Source organism: Panulirus ornatus, chromosome 20 (assembly GCF_036320965.1).
Source record: "Panulirus ornatus isolate Po-2019 chromosome 20, ASM3632096v1, whole genome shotgun sequence".
NCBI lineage: Eukaryota > Metazoa > Arthropoda > Malacostraca > Decapoda > Palinuridae > Panulirus > Panulirus ornatus.
Window position 1 is genome coordinate 43,888,899 of NC_092243.1, and position 18,616 is coordinate 43,907,514.

Genomic DNA, 18,616 nt, shown 5'->3' on the forward strand with positions numbered 1-18,616 from the left:
TTCCGGAGAGGCAAACATTGTTCCCTACTGAAGGCCATGATGTCCTCAGTCCTAACCTCCTCACACACACACACACACACACACACACACACACACACACACACACACACACACACACACACACACACACATACGCTGAAGCTACAGACGATACAAAACACAACCCTATTTTTCGTGACAAACTAGAAGGACCCAAAACATCGATACCACTGAAGAACAACACAAACGACTGCGAGTAAAACCACTTGGTGGTGGAGGCTTCAGGGAAGCAGCACACAAAGTCTGGCAGAAACCAAAAGAAAATGGAAGCAGAGAGCGTAAGCCTCTCCACGACCTGGACAGCGGTAGGAACATGGAACACACTTGGTTCCTACGGAGCCTCAGAGATTGGGAGAGGATTTAGCCATCAACTGATGCACAAAATGAAACAATGCTCAGCTTACCTCAGCTAATTACCTTTCCCAAACCAAGAAGCAACAATATCACTACACACACACACACCCTGAGTCTGCCGAGGGTAAATGAATAAGACTCGAGAAAACCACTTATCCAGCAAGTATCAACACTTCAATCAAACCTACACCTGTAGTCTCTCTCTCTCTCAAAAAAAAAAAAAAAAAAAAAAAGATCAGTAACTAATTTGTATCTTCCTCTTCCCAATACTTCCTTCCCTGTATGTATATATATATATATATATATATATATATATATATATATATATATATATATATATATATATATATATATATATCCTTCAAGGACACGTCTTTTCTGGATAAGAATTCCGTGTAGTAGCGACTTAAGCCGTGAGTGGTCATGTCCGGTAATAATATCTGTAATGGTCTGACGAAGAAACGTAGCCGGACTGAGAGCTACACATGCACAACACACCAGCTCACACAGCGGCAACGTAATCTCACTGACCCATAAATTCCATCATAACTCTCCGAACAACATGGTCCTAAGGTACTCTCTCTCTCTCTCTCTCTCTCTCTCTCTCTCTCTCTCTCTCTCTCTCTCTCTCTCTCTCTCTCTCCAACCAGCTCGCGGCCAACACACAGGGCACGACAATATCTCTCAAGAATGTGATCGAAGATATGAGAATATATGATTCATATGAGAGAGTCGTGACCCACTTGGCAAAACACCAAGTCACCGCCAGAGCTAAACATCTACCTACGTCGATCACCTCACTCGCTCCACACGACACCTCCTTCGTCAGGCCTCCAGCAGAAGCCCAGGTACTCTGAGGGCAACACCCACACGACACTCGATCCGCGACTGACCAGACTTGTGTGTCAGGAGGCGCTGTGGCCTCGTGGGTCTCGTGACTATCGACGTGGCCAGGTGTGAGTGAACCCCGTGACCCAGAATATTGAGTGAGGGATGTGTGGACGCACACTGCCGCCCTCTCTACCACACCTTTTCTCCCCATCTACCACACCTTTCTTCCCCATCTACCACACTCTCCCTATCTCAATCTGCCACACCCTCCCTTCCTACGTGCTTAGAGCACCTTCACTCCCACCTTATCTACCTGCCACATCCTCCCTTCCATACTCTCCCTTCTTTCGTACCCCTCCCACACCGCCCTACCTACGTAGCACACCCTCCCTCACCTAGCACATCCTCCCTCACCTAGCACACCCTCCCTCACCTAACACACCCTCCCTCACCTAGCACATTCTCCCTCACCTAGCACATTCTCCCTCACCTAGCACATCCTCCCTCACCTAGCACACCCTCCCTCACCTAGCACATCCTCCCTCACCTAGCACATCCTCCCTCACCTAGCACATTCTCTCTCACCTAGCACATCCTCCCTCACCTAGCAAATCCTCCCTCACCTAGCACATCCTCCCTCACCTAGCATATCCTCCCTCACCTAGCACATCCTCCCTCACCTAGCAGACCTCTCATCTAGCACATCCTCCCTCACCTAGCATATCCTCCCTCACCTAGCACACCCTCCCTCACCTAGGACACCCTCCCTCACGCAGCACACCTTCCCTCCCTCACCTTTTACCACCCTGTCACACGCCAATCGACCTACCACTCTACCTTCCTTCTATCGCCTCCTCACTCCGTCTCTCTCAGTTCCTCAAACATCAAACTGCCCCTGACCCCTGAATAACACTTCTCCCTCCTCCCTTAGCACACTCTCCTGCCTTGCGTACTACACCCACACTGTATATTTGCCTCCATGTATAGTACCATGTCCACCATATGGGGAGCGCTTTGTAATGTGTCCCCCATATCACTGTGTTGGCCATGCATGTGTGTATGTCACTTTTCAACTGGCGATTGATGACAGCCTATGTATTGATGACAGCCTATGTATTGATGACAGGTGGTCACTTAGCCTAGCTTACAGACAGACCCTCATTCGACACTTGTTATTTGCTTCCTCCTGACTTGTGTTCACTTAACTCTGCACACTCCAGTTTGTGGCGTGACTGTAATGTTTGTCTCCGCCATGGTAGGTGACTTGGGGAACCGAAGGAGTAAACGTAATTCACCTTCCACGGTTACCATGCGCCTACCACGCCCTCCCTCGGCTCCAGCCCAGCCTCCCCCCGCGCCCACCATCGCGGGTGGACCTTACAAAAACCTCGCCAGCCCCACCAGCGGGAGAAAGTGGCAGTGGTCGTGAAGGTCACATCTCTACTAATCTCCAGATGTGTAACGATGCTCTTAATATGTGTAGCGATACTCTCAATATGTGTAGCGATACTCTCAATGTATGTAGCGAAACTCTCAATATGTGTATCGATACTCTCACTGTGTGTACAGAGCGAACCACTTACTGGAACTGCCGAGACTTGTTGCAGACAGGGCCAAATACTGTCTGTCTACGTCTGAGTGATTACTTAATTATTTTCTATAAGTACATCACGGCGAGGGAGTTCCATACTCGTGGCACCCCAGTTCTTGAACTTTATCATACAACTTTTTGAAATTCTGTATGCTGCTGTCTGCACTCACAGTTTCATCATCAAACTCATGCTATTCCTCCATAACCTTGATACAATAAAACAACTTCTTTACGTCTTTTCTTACAAGTTTCTAGCTTAATCTCTTGCTATGAGTTATTGTTGCTCTTTCTCTGCATCTCTCAGAGAAATGTTCACTGTCGACTTGGTCATATGGATTTAGAAACTTCATAGTTGTGATCAAGTCTTCCTTATTCTTCTCTTTACCATGATGGACAAGTGTATAGCCTCTAACTTCTTGTCTCTCATTTCCATTGTTTCGCGAACTTTTTTCCCCTTGCCATGGACCTTCTCTGTAAGATTTCCATGTGTCTTCAAGTTCTTTAAGTAAGGCGACCAAACTTGAGACGCATATTCTAATTTCCTCCTAATGTGAATTGCAAACTGTGGATTAAACATGTCCTTGTCCTTGACCTTATACGTAATTCTAATAATAACTAACAAACAGCTTGCCTTGTTAATGTGAATTGCAAACTGTGGATCAAACATGTCCTTGTCCTTGACCTTATACGTAATTCTAATATTAACTAACAAACAGCTTGCCTTGTTCACAGTGCTCCTGATGTGTTGTTCTGATAATGTTAGGTTAGGTTAGGTTAGGTTAGGTTACATCAGGTCAGGTCAGGTCAGGTCAGGTCAGGTCAGGTCAGGTTAGGTCAGGTCAGGTCAGGTCAGGTTAGGTTAGGTATGATGTCGAGTGCAAGTTTCTTTCACAAACATATTCATACTGACGTCTTTCCTCATTGTGTCTCATCTTTATTTCTTTAATCTAGATAGAATGACACCATCCCTGCATCAGACCAACCATGGGGCCAATTTAAGTCTCTATGTGAGGTGACACAATTATCTTTATCATTATTTCTTTAACACCCACAGCGTCACGAACATAAATATCTAGGTACAGATTCAGTCCTTCTGACGAGGCATATACACATGGTAGATCAAGGTATGTACACATGGCAGATCAAGGTATGTACACATGGCAGATCAAGGTATGTACACATGGTAGATCAAGAAGAGCAACGGCTCCAAGAAATGCCTCTCAGAAAGCGCCCTCTGAGACGCGTCTCCTGTTTCCCTCCGCTGGGATTACTGTCAGTCCGCCAAGGAAGTCTTCACGGTATGACCTCCTGAAAATTTACCAGTCGCCTATGTCACACAGTCTCAAAAACCCTTCTAGAGAATCTAGTACCATAGAATCCAACCATCCATCGCTTTTTGCCGAGAGCAGAGGACGCTCCGTCACAGAAGCCTCCTAAGAGATCTGTTTAACATGACCTCCTCCACCTCCTCCTGAAACCGTGTTACCTGTCACCTGGGCAGTACCTCCTTTGCAAAAGTACATGTTTTCCATCGTGTTTACAGACCTCACTCATCAGAGACAGTGGTCTGCAGTTCAGGGCAAAATTACCCGATCTCTTTTCTTGGAAACAGACAAGACGTTTAGTTTCTTCCATTCCCTTCAGTATACAGCTTCCAGCGGCCTTCCAAGTGTTTCTGTACACTTCTTGAGCATATATAGAGAGACACCACCATTATCATGTGCTTAACATGGATAAAGATCCTTTAGCAACCGATCTACGTCTTCTTCACCGAGTTCAAACTCTGCAGGTCCTCCTTCTCCATCCCATGTCACCGGTGTTGGAGTCAGTGTCATCCACTGCGAATACACTGGATATTTTCATCCAGTTCCTCGCACATTCTCTCATCGTCTTCAACACTTTCCTCAGAATCCCTCTCGATGATCACCCGTCATTTAGCCGACAATTTATTCCTTATATATCATGGAAAGTTTCCGGGTTTTCACCCGCCTTGTCCACAACATATATCTTACAACTTTCTCCCTTCCTCCATCCTACTCATGCTATGTTCAGTCTTCACTATCCTATAACCTTCAAATAATGGCGGCCTGATGTGTCATCTATAACTTCTCCACAGCTCATTCCTAAGCGCTTTGCTTTTTGACACTGAAACTTGTCTGTCTCTCTTATAACATCTTTCTGTTCAATGCCAAAAGCACCGGTGTACTGATCCCCTCGTCGAAGATTCTATACAACCTTCCTAAATAGTATATCATATCTTCACAGAGGATTCCTCTTATCAGTCTAAAATCCCCAAGAAACTGTTTAGTTTTGTGGAGTTTCTGAAACTGTATCTTATCATAGTTACCTGTCTTATCCCTTCTTGTCCTCACAAACCACGTACTTATTTTCAAGCACATCCTGATTCCCTTCTTTTTCAAGGGTGTGGGAGATAATATCTGATATCTTCGTTTTCCAAGTTATCAACATAAGATTTGATATTGTAGACGTATGAGCCAATCTGACTGTAGCTCAAAGAAAAGCTGATACAAGATACCTTCGTGTACACACTCTGAGAATCTCTGTCTGCATGACCATCTGCATAAGAACCCAAGGAAGTATTCCCCGACTGTTTCTTCACAGTTCTAATCCCTCGCCATTAGAACTTTACCAACTCTCGAGAAGTGTGTATCCCACCGCCTCATGCATCAGCCTTAACTTACCCTCATTATTTTCGGTAATATTTTGTTCCTGATCATCAAAATTAGATTATGAACACTAGTATGCATGGTGTTCTACGTGTACTTTTCCCATTACGTAAGGTTAAACATGGTCATTGTAAGTTTCATGTGTTCTTCACTAAGAATTCTTCCCACACACAGGTTCCTGCAGCTCATTCCCGGCTGGATGATGTTCACGTCAGGACCTGCTTTCTCTACGCCCGTCATTTTTCATCCACCGTGACTCAGACCAACTCAGAAGTGAACAGAACCTGCGGGACGCTACTGGTAGCCTCAATACATTGCGAGATGGCTCCTCTGACATGTGTCCTCTGCTCACTTGTAGTAAGACAACCTTCTGTCCATCGACGTAGTCTCCTCCTTACTCCTGCCTGAAGTTCCAGCTTCTTCACCAGCCTCCTCTGAGGCACAATGTCAAACGCTTTATACAGACACTCCACCCAGTCTTCTCTTTGCCCTCAGACAAAGCTCACTCATATCGAAGTCGACGACGTGTGTTAAGCAGTACTACATGTTCCTGAAACTGTGTTGTCTCTCATTCAAGTAGTTTCTCCTCTGCAAGACGTCATTCGACTATTTTCAGATCATCTTCCCAGTACTTCAGAGAATACTCGTCCAGCAGACCAGTTGCTGGAACCTCTTGGTCTCTTTGCTTAAAAATCAAGAATGACGTTTGCCTTTTTCCACTCCGTTGGTAAGTTAACTTTCTCCAGCAACATCCTTAACAGTATTTCAAATGGTTTATCGAGATTATCTGTGACGGGGATGTGTGTGTCAGCGTTTTATATTGACGTAAGAACGGTCCACAATGATTCTGTGTGTGTGTGAGTGTGTGTGTTGTGTGTGTGTGTGTGTGTGTGTGTGTGTAAGTGTGTGTGTGTTTGTGTGTGTGTGTGTGTGTGTGTGTGTGTGTGTGTGTGTTGGGGAGGGGAGGGTTTCGTGGCAATCACAGCAGAAGGACCAGCGTGCAGGACCCTGGGAGAAGCTGCCACCTGGACAAGGGTGGGCCCCTGGGAAGACATAAGGGGCCACAGCTTGGGTCAGCAGCAACAACGGGCCAGGGACCCGCCCTCAGTCAACAACAACAACAACGGGTGAGGATTGTCCCCCGAGGCTGGAGGCCCTGGGGACTCGGCCTCTGTCAACAGTAACACCGGGCCAGGGTTGTCCCCTCCTCCCCAGAGAATCAGACATCTTCCATATCCCAGAGTAGGAACACAGAGGAGAAGAACACACGAGATAACTTTTTACTCTTAAGTTATGAGCTTGACTTCTGTACTGTATTACATACCAATGCATAATTGTCTCCTTGTTATGAAGAGCTTGCAAGTTCGGCCCGATCTGTTATGATTCTCATGGACATAGAATCCGATTACGTAAACATCTGATTGAACTTTGGAGCAGGTGTTCAAATACCAATCTAGTGGAAGATATCAATGATTCTATATGACTTTGGTCGTTATGATTTATATTTCAGGAGTGTTGCTTTAAAACGTTTTGTTCGGGGATGACATGAGATGGTTAACTATACTTTACTGGTAATTAATGTTTGATGTAATGATAGTAATGGACGGAGATAACGAGAGGGAGAGATAACAGGTATAGTCGGGGATATATGGAAGTCATATGGTGAAGTCCGTGATGAAGGATACGTGTCTGGAAATGAGTCTCCAACACACAGTCATTGAACGCTGCGCACGACGCAATCTACGGAACTGGCCTAAATCCTGGACATTAGTTTCACGTCTTATGTTAACCTTGAGATGGTTCCCGAGGTCTTCTACTCCCACAGCTGGGTCTGGCACCTTACCTCACGTATACCTTACGATGGTTGCGGAGGTCTTCTACCCCCAGAGCTGGGTCTGGCACCTTACCTTACCTTACGTATACCTTACGATGGTTGCAGAGGTCTGTCCCACGAGCCCAATCTATGACCAAGTCGGTGTGTTGGTTCTCGACTGGGCAAGTGTAACAGACATTATTGTGGGGAAGTACGCAATAGGAAATGAACACAAGAGTGCAGCCAGCTGTGGGTACGTGTGATGTTCTTGGCCTGGATAACATGTACGTAGACATACGTAAGGCTTCACTTCAGCAAAACACACCAGTCAGTATACATGACAAACTTGTGTTGCTTAGCATTAGACATGGCAAGTATGTGTTGCTTAACATTACACATGGCAAGCATGTGTTGCTTAACATTTACACATGGCAAACTTGTGTTGCTTAACATTACACATGGCAAACTTGTGTTGCTTAACATTACACATGGCAAACTTGTTTTGCTTAACATTACACATGGCAAACTTGCTTAACATTACCCATGGCAAACTTGTGTTGCGTAACTGCATCATCTCGAGCAAGGCTTCGAGTAGATGCCAGTTAGACTTTAAAAGGAGTCGTAAAGGTCATTATTGTCACGTCCAGTCATCACTCGGGACTGATCCAGCCCTCATCAGGAGGGGGTCATAACAGGTCCTGGAATAGGTCTGGTCACCAGCAGCTGTGTGGGCTGCCTCTACTGTGTGGACTGGTCACCAGCAGCTGTGTTGGCTGCCTCTACTGTGTGGACTGGTCACCAGCAGCTGTGTGACGTTAGCCCTTCCTCGGGGGCTGGTTACTAACAACAAAGTCGCTGGTGTTACGACCTGAGGGCATCAATCCCTGGTGACCCGGGTAATCCAGATGTTACATGGTTACTAGTCTTACGATGTTATGGGCCGGGTACATCACTCCACGAGACTGGCCAACCTCGATTTTATATGACTATGTCTCATCTAGCCGCTTAACGACTTATATATATATATATATATATATATATATATATATATATATAGATAGATAGATAGATAGATAGATAGATAGATAGATAGATAGATAGATAGATAGACAGATAGACATAAATAGATAGATAGATAGATGCATACATACATAGAAAAGTACGAATCTCTCTCTCTCTCTCTCTCTCTCTCTCTCTCTCTCTCTCTCTCTCTCTCTCTCTCTCTCTCTCTCTCTCTCAGGGTCGGTTCCTGTAAGCCACAAACACCAAACCTTTAAGAACACAAACAACTTTGTGCAGGGTATACCCTGGCGTACGTGTCCGCGGCCTTAGACACCGTGCTAGCTAGGGCCATCAAAGACCGCTCTTCCAAAGCCCGTGTGAGCTCCGGGTACAACACACCTTGGTTATAACACAGGTTTTCATACCTAACATGGCTTTTAAAACGTTCCTGGGAACACCTGGAGTGGACTAGGAGAAGACCTGGGCACAACACAGGAAGGGCCGGAGGATGCCCTGGGTAAGACCTTGAGAGAGCCTGTGGAAGACCTAGGGAAGACCCTGGCACAACCTAGGGAGAGCCTGAAGACCTGGGCACAACCTAAGGAGGACCTGAGGAAGACCTGGCGAAGACCCTGGCACAACCTAGGGAGAGCCCGAGGAAGACCTAGGCACAGCCTAGGGAGGACATGAGGAAGACCTGGGCACAACCTAGAGAGGACATGAGGAAGACCTGGCGAAGACCTTAGCACAACCTAAGGAGGGCCTGAGGAAAACCTGAAGACGAACTGAGGAAGAGATGCTGAAAAGTGTGAAGAGCAAAACAGAGTATGTTTGAGGGAGTAGTGGTTCCAACAATGTTATATGGTTGTGAGGCATGGGCTATAGATAGGGTTGTGCGGAGGAGGGTGGATGTGTTAGAAATGAGATGCATGAGGACAATATGTGGTGTGAGGTGGTTTGATAGAGTATGTAATGAAAGGGTGAGAGAGATGTGTGGTAATAAAAAGTGTGGTTAAGAGAGCAGAAGAGGGTGTGTTGAAATGGTTTGGTCACATGGAGAGAATGAGTGAGGAAAGACTGACAAAGAGGATATATGCGTCAGAGGTGGAGGGAAGACTGAGAAACGGGAGACCAAATTGGAGGTGGAAGGATGGGGTGAAAAAGATTTTGAGTGATCAGGGCCTGAACATACAGGAGGGTGAAAGGCAAGCACGGGATAGAGTATTCTTGAACGATGTGGTATACTGGGATCGACGTGCTGTCACTGGGCATGTGAAACGTCCGAAGTAAACTATGAAAAGGCCTATAGGGCCTGGATGTGGATAGGGAGCTGTGGTTTCTTTGCATTACTCATAACAGCTGGGGAATGGATGTAAGTTGATGCGGCCTTTCATCGTGTGTCCCTGGCGCTACCTCGATAACACGGGAAACGGCGATCAAGTTTGATATCTATCCACATATATATATATATATATATATATATATATATATATATATATATATATATATATATATATATTGGAAAGGATCACAATTTTGCACGCCATCAAGTCTATTCCTATGAGTCCACGGGGAAAATGAAACACGATACGTTAAGCTACTATACACTTCAATTCCTGTTACAGTTTTAAATTACAATACTTCAACCACATAGTGCTGTCTGTATTCCAGGGTTACAGTGTGTTAACACTACAGTTACACCACTGATCATCTGCTAATGTAGTAAATCAGCCACTACACCGTCTCCTCCTCCCCTGGTGGCCAGGGTGAGGATGGGTTGGTACAAATCGCTCCTGATCCAGTGACCTGTGGTGGGTGCCGATGACCACACGGGCCTGACACAAGTGTGTGTGTGTGTGTGTGTGTGTGTGTGTGTGTGTGTGTGTGTGTGTGTGTGTGGTAACGCCCCCTACTCGACAGTTGTGCTCTCCCCTGCACCAGTACTCTCCTGGTGGGGATATTGATGGAGGAGGAAGACCATGTTCGACGCTTCCACTCTAAATCCCTAAAGCCTGCTGGTGTAACTCCTCCTCCACGAACGTGCGAGAGATTAGCTTCACATGCAGAGGTGCCCTGGGGAGCAAGGCGGGGGTCACGTGAGGTGCAGATCACGAGTAAGGAGCGGGTGTGGGTGTAGAGGGTCGGGTTAGTGAGGGGGGACAGTTTTTCTGGTTCTCTTTTTGCAGTTGTCAGCGACTGGTTTACTGCGTACGCCACGTTCATTACATGGCCGGGTATAGGTACATAAAGTACATGTTTACATGAACGTTAATAAGAGGGTATGGGAAGGACGAAAACCGCTGCAAAAACATGAGACAAAGGTGAAAGTCTCCACCAAATAATAGGATAAAAACTTAAGTTAATATGGGACATGAATTACAAAATTTCACGATAAAGTTTAAGTGAAGAAAAGTAATAAAGGAGGTAATATATGTGATACACGAGATGCTGTACCGCAGTGGAAGGCTTGCAAACCATGTAAGCCTCGTATTGTTCTAACGCTGACCTCCCGTAGCTGTGGTGGCACCAGGAGGCGCTGCCGCGGCTCTGCTAGTAGGCCACGCCAGACTCAGGTCCTCTCGCCTCTGAGCCAATGTCGTTAACTGGAACATGTTTGAGGGCGTCCTGATAACTAGTGCCCCAACCCACAGCCATTTTCATGACTCGACGTTGAATCTTTTCAATTGGTTTCGCATGACGGAAGTCATATACGGTCATTGTGAGACACCCAGCGGAAGATAACCATAAGAGAAGTTGTTACATAGTTAGTTCATTACATTAAGATTCAAGTTTTTCATGAGGTAGATAAATCTGTGGTAGGCAACAGATGACTCTCTGGCCACAAACTGTACAGTACCACATGTCTAACATCATCAGATCTGTCCACAGTACCAAGTACCCATAACCCAGCCTTAGTGTAGCTATGACAACATCTTGTAGTGTTGTGATCGTGTTACCTTTTCCATACACACGTCTGACCTGACACATCTGACTGTGATGGAGAATGGATTTACTTGCGTCTATTCGCACTCGCCTATTTGCTTTAAATGGATTTATCAATTCCTTACAAATTTTCAGTTTTAAAAGTTTTCATTGATAACCCAGTGTTAAGTTCGACAGCATCTTTATCAAGAACAAGTTTGGCTAAATCATCATCTTTGACGTGCCCCTGGTGACCTGCGTGAGAAGGGATCCAAAAAAGTTTGAAGTGAATCTCTTTACCTCCCATGCTGGCATATTTGTATCTGGCTTCAGAGACCAGCATGTTACATTCTGATCTCCGGGTGTTAAGGGCAAGTAATGAAGATAAAGAATCAGAGATAATTAAACTGTTTGTGGCAGTGATTTCTACCTGCTCAAGAGCTACCATGTGAACACTTCAGTTTGTAGAGTAGATGTCCAGTTGTTTATTGTAACATTTTTCTCTAATCTATTACCATTGGGCTGGAGCACACTGCCTGCCCTCCCAGTGGCGGATCTCAAGAGAGGCTCCCGCACAGATCATCTGAGTTATGTTATGAGTTTGGAGTTTGTGTATATGTTCAATAGCGCTGGTTTTCGCCAATGTTGAAGGTGAAGATTGTAAGTAATCAGTATCTTAGGTGGAAAAGTAAGTAAGTATAGTGATGTCAGAAAGAATTATTTGTCAGGAAGGCAAACAATGCTGCTGTTTCCTAATTCTATACAACTGATGTACTCCAAACATTATTATGTACGTAGCTGTTACTTGGATCTCTTTAGATCACTTGTTCTGAGGCGTATATGCTTTACCAATGCTACAGAGACAACGTTAAGTATACCACCAGGCAGGTGGTATACTGGGGGTCGACGCGCTGTCAATGGTGTGAACCAGGACATGTGAAATGTCTGTTGGGTCTGGTTGTGGTGAGGGAGCTGTGGTTTCGGTGCGCCAGACATGAGAGGTAAAGACTAAGTGTGAACAAATGTGGCCTTTCTTAGTTTTGCACCTGACGCTACCTCGCTAACGCAGGAAACGGTGATCATATATGGAAAGGGGTGTATATATATATATATATATATGTGTATATATATATATGTGTGTATATATATATATATATATATATATATATATATATATATATATATATATATATATATATATATATATATATATCCTGGGGATAGGGGAGAAAGAATACTTCCCACGCATTCCTCACGTGTCGAAGAAGGCGACTAAAGGGGACGGGAGCGGGGGGCTAGAAACCCTCCCCTCCTTGTATTTCAACTTTCTAAAAGGGGAAATAGAGAAGGAGTCACGCGGGGAGTACTCATCCTCCTCGAAGGCTCAGATTGGGGTGTCTAAATGTGTGTGGACGTAACCAAGATGAGAAAAAAGGAGAGATAGGTTGTATGTTTGAGGAAAGGAACCTGGATGTTTTGGCACTGAGTGAAACGAAGCTTAAGGGTAAAGGGGAAGAGTGGTTTGGGAATGTCTTGGGAGTAAAGTTAGGAGTTAGTGAGAGGACAAGAGCAAGGGAAGGAGTAGCAGTACTCCTGAAACAGGAGTGGTGGGAGTATGTGATAGAGTGTAAGAAAGTAAAACTGAAAAGCTGATGGAGAGAGATGGGTGATTATTGGTGCATATGCACCTGGGCATGAGAAGAAAGATCATGAGAGGCAAGTGTTTTGGGAGCAGCTGAATGAGTGTGTTAGTGGTTTTGATGCACGAGACCGGGTTATAGCGATGGGTGATTTGAATGCAAAGGTGAGTAATGTGGCAGTTCAGGGAATAATTGGTATACATGGGGTGTTTAGTGTTGTAAATGGAAATGGTGAAGAGCTTGTAGATTTATATGCTGAAAAAGGAATGGTGATTGGGAATACCTGGTTTGAAAAGAGAGATATACATAAGTATACGTATGTAAGTACGAGAGATGGCCAGAGAGCGTTATTGGATTACGTGTTGATTGATAGGCGCGCAATAGAGAGACTTTTGGATGTTAATGTGCTGAGAGGTGCAACTGGAGAGACGTCTGATCATTATCTTGTGGAGGCGAAGGTGAAGATTTGTAGAGGTTTTCAGAAAAGAAGAGAGAATGTTGGGGTGAAGAGAGTGGTGAGAGTAAGTGAGCTTGGGAAGGAGACTTGTGTGAGGAAGTACCAGGAGAGACTGAGTACAGAATGGAAAAAGGTGAGAACAAAGGAGGTAAGGGGAGTGGGGGAGGAATGGGATGCATTTAGGGAAGCAGTGATGGCTTGCGCAAAAGATGCTTGTGGCATGAGAAGAGTGGGAGGTGGGCAGATTAGAAAGGGTAGTGAGTGGTGGGATGAAGAAGTAAGATTATTAGTGAAAGAGAAGAGAGAGGCATTTGGACGATTTTTGCAGGGAAATAATGCAAATGACTGGGAGATGTATAAAAGAAAGAGGCATGAGGTCAAGAGAAAGGTGGAAGAGGTGAAAAAGAGGGCAAATGAGAGTTGGGGTGAGAGAGTATCATTAAATTTTAGGGAGAATAAAAAGATGTTTTGGAAGGAGGTAAATAAAGTGCGTAAGACAAGGGAACAAATGGGAACTTCAGTGAAGGGGGCTACTGGGGAGGTGATAACAAGTAGTGGTGATGTGAGAAGGAGGTGGAGTGAGTATTTTGAAGTTTTGTTGAGTATGTTTGATGATAGAGTGGCAGATGTAGGGTGTTTTGGTCGAGGTGGTGTGCAAAGTGAGAGGGTTAGGGAAAATGATTTGGTAAACAGAGAAGAGGTAGTAAAAGCTTTGCGGAAGATGAAAGCCGGCAAGGCAGCAGGTTTTGGTGGTATTCAGTGGAATTTATCAAAAAAGGGGGTGACTGAATTATTGACTGGTTGGTAAGGTTATTTAATGTATGTATGATTCATGGTGAGGTGCCCGAGGATTGGCGGAATGCTTGCATAGTGCCATTGTACAAAGGCAAAGGGGACAAAGGTGAGTGCTCAAATTACAGAGGTATAAGTTTGTTGAGTATTCCTGGTAAATTATATGGGAGGGTATTAATTGAGAGGGTGAAGGCATGTACAGAGCATCAGATTGGGGAAGAGCAGTGTGGTTTCAGAAGTGGTAGAGGATGTGTGGATAAGGAGTTTGCTTTGAGGAATGTATGTAAGAAATACTTAGAAAAGCAAATGGATTTGTATGTAGCATTTATGGATCTGGAGAAGGCATATGATAGAGTTGATAGAGATGCTCTGTGGAAGGTATTAAGAATATATGGTGTGGGAGGCAAGTTGTTAGAAGCAGTGAGAAGTTTTTATCGAGGATGTAAAGCATGTGTACGTGTAGGAAGAGAGGAAAGTGATTGGTTCTCAGTGAATGTAGGTTTGCGGCAGGGGTGTGTGATGTCTCCATAGTTGTTCAATTTGTTTATGGATGGGGTTGTTTAGGGTGGTGAATGCAAGAGTTTTGGAAAGAGGGGCAAGTATGCAGTCTGTTGTGGGTGAGAGAGCTTGGAAAGTGAGTCAGTTGTTGTTCGCTGATGATACAGCACTGGTGGCTGATTCATGTGAGAAACTGCAGAAGCTGGTGACTGAGTTTGGTAAAGTGTGTGAAAGAAGAAAGTTGAGAGTAAATGTGAATAAGAGCAAGGTTATTAGGTACAGTAGGGTTGAGGGTCAAGTCAATTGGGAGGTAAGTTTGAATGGAGAAAAACTGGAGGAAGTAAAGTGTTTTAGATATCTGGGAGTGGATCTGGCAGCGGATGGAACCATGGAAGCGGAAGTGAATCATAGGGTGGGGGAGGGGGCGAAAATTCTGGGAGCCTAGACGAATGTTTGGAAGTCGAGAACATTATCTCGGAAAGCAAAAATGGGTATGTTTGAAGGAATAGTGGTTCCAACAATGTTGTATGGTTGCGAAGCGTGGGCTATGGATAGAGTTGTGCGCAGGAGGATGGATGTGCTGGAAATGAGATGTTTGAGGACAATGTGTGGTGTGAGGTGGTTTGATCGAGTAAGTAACGTGAGGGTAAGAGAGATGTGTGGAAATAAAAAGAGCGTGGTTGAGAGAGCAGAAGAGGGTGTTTTGAAATGGTGTGGGCACATGGAGAGAATAAGTGAGGAAAGATTGACCAAGAGGATATATGTGTCGGAGGTGGAGGGAACGAGGAGAAGAGGGAGACCAAATTGGAGGTGGAAGGATGGAGTGAAAAAGATTTTGTGTGATCGGGGCCTGAACATGCAGGAGGGTGAAAGGAGGGCAAGGAATAGAGTGAATTGGATCGATGTGGTATACCGGGGTTGACGTGCTGTCAGTGGATTGAATCAGGGCATGTGAAGAGTCTGGGGTAAACCATGGAAAGATGTGTAGGTATGTATATTTGCGTGTGTGGACGTATGTATATACATGTGTATGGGGGTGGGTTGGGCCATTTCTTTCGTCTGTTTCCTTGCGCTACCTCGCAAACGCGGGAGACAGCGACAAAGCAAAAAAAAAAATATATATATATATATATATATATATACACATGTACATAATTCATAGTCTGCCTTTATTTATTCCCATCGCCACCTCGCCTCACATGGAATAACAACTTCCTCCCCCCTCATGTGTGCGAGGTAGCGCTAGGAAAAGACAACAAAGGCCCCATTCGTTCACACTCAGTCGCTAGCTGTCATGTAATAATGCACAGAAACCACAGCTCCCTTTCCACATCCAGGCCCCACAGAACTTTCCATGGTTTACCTCAGACGCTTCACATGCCTGACCCCGGTATACCCCATCCATAAACAAATTAAAAAACCATGGAGACATCACACACCCCTGCCGCAAACCTACATTCACTGAGAACCAATCACTTTCCTCTCTTCCTACACGTACACATGCCTTACATCCTTGATAAAAACTTTTCACTGCTTCTAACAACTTGCCTCCCACACCATATATTCTTAATACCTTCCACAGAGCATCTCTATCAACTCTATCATATGCCTTCTCCAGATCCATAAATGCTACATACAAATCCATTTGCTTTTCTAAGTATTTCTCACATACATTCTTCAAAGCAAACACCTGATCCACACATCCTCTACCACTTCTGAAACCACACTGCTCTTCCCCAATCTGATGCTCTGTACATGCCTTCACCCTCTCAATCAATACCCTCCCATATAATTTACCAGGAATACTCAACAAACTTATAACTCTGTAATTTGAGCACTCACTCTTATCCCCTTTGCCTTTGTACAATGGCACTATGCACGCATTCCGCCAATCCTCAGGCACCTCACCATGAGTCATACATACATTAAATAACCTTACCAACCAGTCAATAATACAGTCACCCCCTTTTTTTTAATAAATTCCACTGCAATACCATCCAAACCTGCTGCCTTGCCGGCTTTCATCTTCCGCAAAGCTTTTACTACCTCTTCTCTGTTTACCAAATCATTTTCCCTAACCCTCTCACTTTGCACACCACCTCGACCAAAACACCCTATGTCTGCCACTCTATCATCAAACACATTCAACAAACCTTCAAAATACTCACTCCATCTCCTTCTCACATCACCACTACTTGTTATCACCTCCCCACTTGCGCCCTTCACTGAAGTTCCCATTTGCTCCCTTGTGTTACGCACTTTATTTACCTCCTTCCAGAACATCTTTTTATTCTCCCTAAAATTTAATGATACTCTCTCACCCCAACTCTCATTATATATATATATATATATATATATATATATATATATATATATATATATATATATATATATATATTTATATATATTTTCATACTATTCGCCATTTCCCGCGATAGCGAGGTAGCGTTAAGAACAGAGGACTGGGCCTTTAAGGGAATATCCTCACCTGGCCCTCTTCTCTGTTCCTTCTTTTGGAAAATTAAAAAAAAAAAAAACGAGAGGGGAGGATTTCCAGCCCCCCGCTCCCTTCCCTTTTAGTCGCCTTCTACGACACGCAGGGAATACGTGGGAAGTATTATTTCTCCCCTATCCCCAGACATATATATATGTCTGTGTGTGTACATATATGTGTACATTGAGATGTATAGGTATGTATATTTGCGTGTGTGGACGTGTGTGTATATACATGTGTATGTGGGTGGGTTGGGCCATTCTTTCGTCTGTTTCCTTGCGATACCTCGCTAACGCGGGAGACAGCGACAAAGCAAAATTAATAAAATAAATAAATAACATATATATATATATATATATATATATATATATATATATATATATATATATATATATATATATATATATACCGTAGTCTCAAACAAGTATCCATTTTATCAACCAACCCTAAGGGCAGGATGAACAGCTGGGTTGACTGTGGACCGACCAGAGGACTACAAGGGGCTGGTCTCTGTCAAGATCATCCACTCCAGGAACTAGAAGGTGGCTATCCCGACTCGACTTACACTTCTTTCCTCTAATGTGAATATATTGCGTACTTTCTCCTCTTACAGTAAACCAGCTGGGGGACCCAGCGTTGCAAGGAGAAAAAAAAGGCTTTCATAAAAAAAAGTTTTGAATCCTGTTTGAAAGGTGGTCTTTGATGGCTTTTAGAGCCAGGCTCTGGTGCTCTTGGATCCTGTCTTTGATCCTGAGGTATCTGCATTATGATTTAAGACTACCAGATCCCTTACTCTGAATGAGTGCAGTGGAGTAAGTGTCATCTATAAAGCTTCTGAAAAGCGGCCTTTGGTGACCTCAATACGGCCTTCAAGGCCAATTTTCGGTAGCTTAGAGCCTTCTCCAGAGTCTGAAGTACTTACAACCGAAAGTTGGTAACTCCAAAGGCTACAGATTGGCCGTGAAAGGGTAACGCACAAGCGCACACACTTTTGAAAATATGTATCACATGTCTTTTGATTCCAGCAGCATCCTCCATGTACATGTCGTTGTCCATAGCACAATATGGACACACGAAGATATAGTTTGCGCTTCTTATGATCTTCCCTATGTGGTCGTCTGGTGTTAAGTTGACCATAATGCTAACTCTAAGGTCCCTCTTGTATACTGACTTGTAACTTGTTACTACCAAGATGGTTATCACAGTCTGGTCTACAGTGACTTGTTCCTACCAACGTGGTCATCACAGTCTGGTCTACAGTGACTTGTTCCTACCAACGTGGTCATCACAGTCTGGTCTACAGTGACTTGTTCCTACCAACGTGGTCATCACAGTCTGGTCTACAGTGACTTGTTCCTACCAACGTGGTCATCACAGTCTGGTCTACAGTGACTTGTTCCTACCAACGTGGTCATCACAGTCTGGTCTACAGTGACTTGTTCCTACCAACGTGGTCATCACAGTCTGGTCTACAGCTTCACCACGACAGTTAACTG

The 18,616-nt window shown here is 44.5% G+C and overlaps 1 protein-coding gene across 1 annotated transcript in view; it reads right to left on the reverse strand.

The window, feature by feature from the left end:
- LOC139755969 (uncharacterized) overlaps positions 1-18,616 on the reverse strand; it is an 85,818-nt gene that overhangs the window by 65,092 nt on the left and 2,110 nt on the right. The gene's annotated exons all lie outside the window — the stretch shown is intronic.